This window comes from Cervus canadensis, chromosome 18 (genome assembly GCF_019320065.1).
Source record: "Cervus canadensis isolate Bull #8, Minnesota chromosome 18, ASM1932006v1, whole genome shotgun sequence".
Lineage (NCBI taxonomy): Eukaryota > Metazoa > Chordata > Mammalia > Artiodactyla > Cervidae > Cervus > Cervus canadensis.
In genome coordinates, this window is record NC_057403.1 from 12473106 (window position 1) to 12479332 (window position 6227).

Below are 6227 nucleotides of genomic sequence, written 5' to 3' on the forward strand. Positions count from 1 at the left end.
TCGGGAAGATCCCCTGGAAGAGGAAACGCAACCCACTCCAGTACTCTTGCCTGGGAAACCCCATGGACAGAGGAGGCGAGCAGGCTACAGTCCATGGGGTCGCAAAGAGTCAGACACAACTCAGCAGCTAAACAACTTCAGGCCTAGAGGCTGGGAAGAGCTGAGAGATGTGCCGAAATACCCCAAACAGATGTGTCTTGTGGGTGGACTTTTTCATCAAAGCAGAGCAATGGGACACCTCCTTCTCGCTGAGGGTATCTCTGGTCCCTGGGCTCCGACCAGTCTAGCTGGAGAGAGTGGGAGCAGAGAGGAGGGCTCGGCGAGTAGGTTCCAACCAGGAAGGGAGAAAAACAGGGAGAGGAAGATTCCAGGGAGAAGGCAGGAGGAGACGCCCACCGCCCTGACTCCTCACCTCTAGGTCGGGATCCCAGCCGGCAAGCACGTGGTGACGGCCTTTGGGGGATCCGCGCGGTGACGTTCCTGCTGCCTATTGGCTGCTTCGCTGCGCCGGCCCACCCAGGGTAGACGCGGAGCAGCGGCTCTCCGCACCTGCCCGCCCCGCCCCTGCCCGCCTTTCCGGTGACGATGCTCTGTCGGCCTCGGTTCACCTGTGGGGAAGACCCGCGGGTGGGTACAGCCCTCACCTGGTGGGCCCAGAGCAACGGGGGGTGTGTGTGTGTGTGTGTTAATTTTACCTGACCTGGCACGCACCGACCACCCTCTGAGCAGGCTGCTGTTGCTTGTTCAGCTGACTCTCTCCATGACACGCTCTTATCTGGATTCCAATGAATTCACAGTATTTACATGCTCTGTTGCTCAGGCATGTCTCACTCTTTGCACCAGGCTCCTCTGTCCATGGGATTCTCCAGGCAAGAACACTGGAGCGGGTTGCCGTGCCCTCCGCCAGGGTATCCTCCCAACCCAAGGATCAAACCCACGTCTCCTGTGTTTCCTGCAGTGGCAGGCGGGTTCTTTACCACTAGCATCACCTGGGAAGCCCCATAGTATATACACCTGTTTGTTACCAAACGAATCTTCTCCAGTGTTCTAAAGTTGTTGTTTTTTTTTTTTTCATTTATTTTTATTAGTTGGAAGCTAATTACGTTACAATATTGTAGTGGTTTTTGTCATACACTGACATGAATCAGCCATGGATTTACATGTGTTCCCCATCGCGATCCCCTCCTCCCACCTCCCTCTCCACCCAATCTTCTCCAGTGTTCTAAAGTTAATCATCGTTAATCACCAAGGGATGCAAACCAAAACCACAGTGAGAGCTCAGCTGACACCTGTCAGAATAGCCATCATCAAAAGGAACACAAATGAGAAGTGTTGGCTCGGATGTGGAGAAAAGGAAAGCCTCGTGCACTGTTGATGGGAATGTAAATTGGTGCAGTCACTGTGGAAGGCATTACGGGGGTTTCTCAAAAACCTAAAAACTCCTTTGATATTGAAACCCCAAAAACCATAATTTATCTGCTTAAACATAATTGTATAGTGGAACTATATGTAACTTTGTTCTGTATTTTCCAAGTCTCCTATAAACGTGTTGTTATACTTTCATAATTTAAAAAATGAGAAAGAGAAAAAAAGAACAAGTACGTAAAAATAAAACTACCATATGACCCAACAAGTCCACTCTTGGGTATATATCTGGATAAAAACAAAAGCTCTCATTGAAAAGATACCTGTATCTCTATGACCATAGCCAAGATATGGGAGCAACCTACGTGTCTACCAACAGATGAATGGATGAAGATGTGATGCATTTATACAGGGGAATATCACTCAGGCATAAAAAAGAGCAAATATTGGCCATTTGCAGCAACATGGTTAGAATTGGATGGTATTATGCTAAAGTGAGGGCTTCCCTGATAGCTCAGCTGGTAAAAGATCTGCCTGCAATGCAGGAGACCCCAGTTCAATTCCTGGGTTGGGAAGTTCTGCTGGAGAAGGGATAAACTACCCACTCCAGCATTCTTAGGCTTCCCCGTGGCTCAGACAGTAAAGAATCTGCCTGCAATGTGGGAGATCTGGGTTTAATCTCTGGGTTGGGACGATCCCCTGGAGGAGGGTATGGCAACCCCCTTCTCTATTCTTGCCTGGAGAATCCCATGGACAGAGGAGCCTGGCGGGCTCCAGTCCACTGAGTCACAGAGAGTCGGATATGACTGAGCAACTAAGCATTACACATGCTAAAGTGAAATAAGTCAGACAGAGAAAGACAAATAAAAGACTATCTTACCACTGATATCTGGAATCTAAAAAGGCAACAAACTACTGAATATAACATAAGAGAAGCAGACACACATAGAGAATAAGGTACTGGTTGCCAGCAGCTGGTGCAGAGGGGTAATTTAGGGGCGGGGGATATATCAGCTATTGGGTTACAAGGATGTTGTGCACAACACAGGGAATTTACAGCTAATGTTTTGTAATAACTGTAAATGAACTGGGACCCTTGAAAATTGTGTAAAAAATAAAAATTAAAAGAATGCCCGTCTCGGTTAATAGTAAGACCAGCTCTTTTGTGCCTTGAGTCTCCACGTGAATGGTTCTCTCCCAAAGCATTTCTTTCTGTTTTTCCCCAGCTTTTTTTTAAGAGAATCATCAACCCTGCGTAAGTTTAAGATGTATAATGTGTTGATTTCATGCACATATATTGCAAAATGTTTACCACAGTAATGATTGGTCCTACCCCAGTAATTCACAAATTTCTCTGCAGGTTGGAATCACTTGGAGGAACTTTTAAAATTCCTGAGCCTCAGGCCACACCCATTTCGTTTAAGACAGGATGTCTGGGGCTGGGCTGTTGTGTTGTTTAGTTGCCAGGTTGTGTCTGACTCTTTTGCGACCCCATGGGCTGCAGGATGGCAGACTCCTCTGTCCGTGAGAGTCTCCAGGCAAGCATATTGGAGTGGGTTGCCATTCCCTTCTGCACGGGATCTTCCCGACCCAGGAATCGAACCCGCGTCTCCCGCATTGGCGGGCAGGTTCTTTACCACGGAGCTACCTGGGAAGCCCTCCATGGTATCTTTAAGGAGTCCGTGTAATACAGTGAGCCCCAAAGATGGCTCACCTCAAGGCATTGTCCCTCCTTGCTTTATTTAGCCGAGTGGGGTCTTTGAGGTCCTCCTAGGGACCTCAGTGTCAGTGGAGGGGGGTGTTCTCTGGATTTAAGCTGTCCACCTCCCAGCTTGCTGACCCCAGGGAAAACATCTTGGGGGCAGCCACTCCTCATTCACCATGAATCCTCCCAGTAGTGTGTGACGTGTCAAACTCTGGGCTTTGGAGAACAAGTTAAAGCCAACTTTCACTTTGGAGTCTGACTTCGGATGGACCTTTATTTCTGTCTGACCCCTTAAGAGTGGAGCGGGGGTTGGGGGTGGCCGTTGAGGGTCCCAGCTGCTTTGACGTTTGCACCAGAGCCCCTTTGTAGGGTAAGAAGCTGACGCAGGTCATACCTGGTCGTCACTTTGTGTAGACCAAGATGACTGTTTCAGAATGTACCCAAGCCGGCTCTGATAGTTCTCAGACTTTAGCTGGCGTTGATGACCTTGACGATTTTTGAGTACTTGTCAGAGTTTCCCTGGTGGCCCAGACGGTAGAGAATCTGCCTGCAATGCAGGAGATGCACCTTCGATCTCTGGGTCGGGAAGATCCCCTGGAGGAGGGCATGACAACCCACTCCAGTATTTTTGCCTGGAGAATCCCATGGACAGAGGAGCCTGGTGGGCTATAGTCCTTGGGGGGGTCACAAGAGTTGGACGTGATTGAAGCCATGAACACACAGGCGTTTTTGCAGGATACCCTTCTATTGATATTTGCCTTGATGTGTTTTTCATAATTAAAATACAGTTTTGAGATTTGGGGAGAGGTAAAGTGCCATTTTTAATTACATCACATCAAGAATAAACACCAATACAGCACAATTTATCAGCGTTGATGTTAACGTTGATTAGTTGGTTGACGTGTTTGTCGGGCTTCTCCGCTGTAAATCTACCCTGATTTTCCCTACCTTTCCACCCTTCAGTTTTCCGGTGGGGGTCACGAGGCATGGCACACTCTTAAGGAGTCGGGGGAGTTCACCCCTTCTTTGGACAGCAGAGTATTTATATAAGTTATTTGGAATTCTGTGTGGACGTCTTGGCTCTTCTCCCACATTTATTTATTCATGTATATATGTTATAGAATCATGTGTATTTATGTTTCATATTTACAAAAAAAAATGTAAATGAGCAGGACCCCTCGGGCGTCTCGTGTGGGGAGGGGACAGGCCGTCCCCCACAGCATCTGCGGCACTCCCCTCTGACGTACCCAGAGAGACCTGCTGGATGCACATTTCCTGAGCTGCTTTGCAGATGTGAACCTCCCTCCCGCCACCAAACAGAAGATGTTAACAACGGGATGACCCTGAGCTCATAGCCCCAGGCCGCTTGGAGCCTAAGTGAATCCTGTTCCCTGATTATCAGGCAGCCAGAGAACTGTGTGTGAACTGACCTCAGACCTGTGACCACCCCCCGCCCAACCTCGCTTCTATTTATCTTTAACTGGAGGATGGCTGCTTCCCACGATGTTGTGCTGGTCTCTGCCACACATTCACATGAGTCAGCTGCGGGTACACACGTGTCCCCCCCCCGAGCCCCCCTCCCCGCCGCCACCCCACCCTCTGGGTCGTCCCAGAGCGCCGGTTGAGCCCCGCGTTGTGCTCATGGTAACGGGGGTTTCCACGCAGCTCTCAGCTCTTCCCTCCCTCTCCTTCCCCCGCTGTGCCCACAGGTCCGTTCATCTGCATCTATTCCTGCCCTGCAAATAGGCTCACCTGTACCATTTTTCTAGATTCTGTGCATATGCGTTCTTGTTGCTAAGTCGTGTCTGACTATTTGTGACCCCGTGGGCTGCAGCATGCCAGGCCTCCCTGTCCTCCACTGTCTCCCAGAACTTGCTCAAACTCTGACCATTGATGCCATCCAACCGTCTCATCCTCTGCTGCCCCCTTCTCCTCCTGTCCTAAATCTTTCCCAGAATGAGGCTATATGCCTTAGTACATGATGTTTTTCAAGTTAAAGTATCCTCTTCCACTTAGCTTTTAAATATGGTTTGCTGAAACCTTTTGGGGATCTCGGGGTTTTTGGGGGCACGAGCCACTCGTCCCTTCGACCTGCCCTGCAGTAAACCTTTCTCCGCTCCAAACTGCGACGTTTCCGTTTGTTTCGGTTCACTGTGCGTTGGGCACGTGAACTCATGCTAACAGAGAGAAGATGACTGTGTGACTGCTTTCGTGGTCTTTGAGTTCTAAATGCCGTCCCGACTTTTATCCAGGTGTGTGTTAGGTGGCTGTGTTTGCTGTACTATGCTCACTCGTGTCCAACCCCAGGGACTGTAGCCCGCCAGGCGCCTCTGTCCGTGGGATTCTCCAGGCAAGAATACTGGAGTGGGTTGCCATGCCCTCCTCCAGGGGATCTTCCCAACCCAGGGATCGAACCCTCATCTCCGGCACCGGCAGTTTGATTCATTACCACTGAGCCCCCAGGGAAGTCCTGGGTTAGATGGCTAGAACCCCCCAAGAGCCCGTAGTCTGGGGAACTCCCAGCTGGTCCAGGGGTAGGACTCCGCGCCTTCACTGCGGAGAGCCTGGGCCTCGGTCTCTGGTCGGGAGCTGAGACCCTGCAAGCAGGATAGCTGGAAAAGACCAGAGCCAAGTCTGTCCTGGGCGGTGCAGTCCCTCCCCGAGGCTGCACAGAAAGCCACCTGCACTTTGTACAACTTCTCAAGGCCCTAGGATGATACCTGTGGAGGCAGAATTCAGGAGACCACCCTCTAGACCCCCAGTTTGGGCCCAGGCCCATCCTCGTATAAGTCACGGGGAAATCCCCTTTGCTTTACTCTGTTAATGGACTAAACTCCTTAAGAAAGTTGAGAGTCACACTTCACTTTTTTGTTTTGTTGTTGTTTTCAGCTCACTGGCTTAGTTGCTGCACAGCCCGTGGAATCTTAACGGACCAGGGATTGAACCCCTGTCTCCTGATCGGCAGGCAGATTCTTTACCACCGGGCCTCCTGGGAGGTCCATGTTTCACCTTTTAAAAAGAGTTCCTTAAAAAAAAAAAAAAAAAGAGTTCCTTAAACATGAGGTAATTTCCCTTTTCCATCACTTGCTATATTATCTTCCTTGGATTTTTTTCCCCCCCCAAACTTTAAGCTTTTTATTTTGTGTGGGGTATAGAT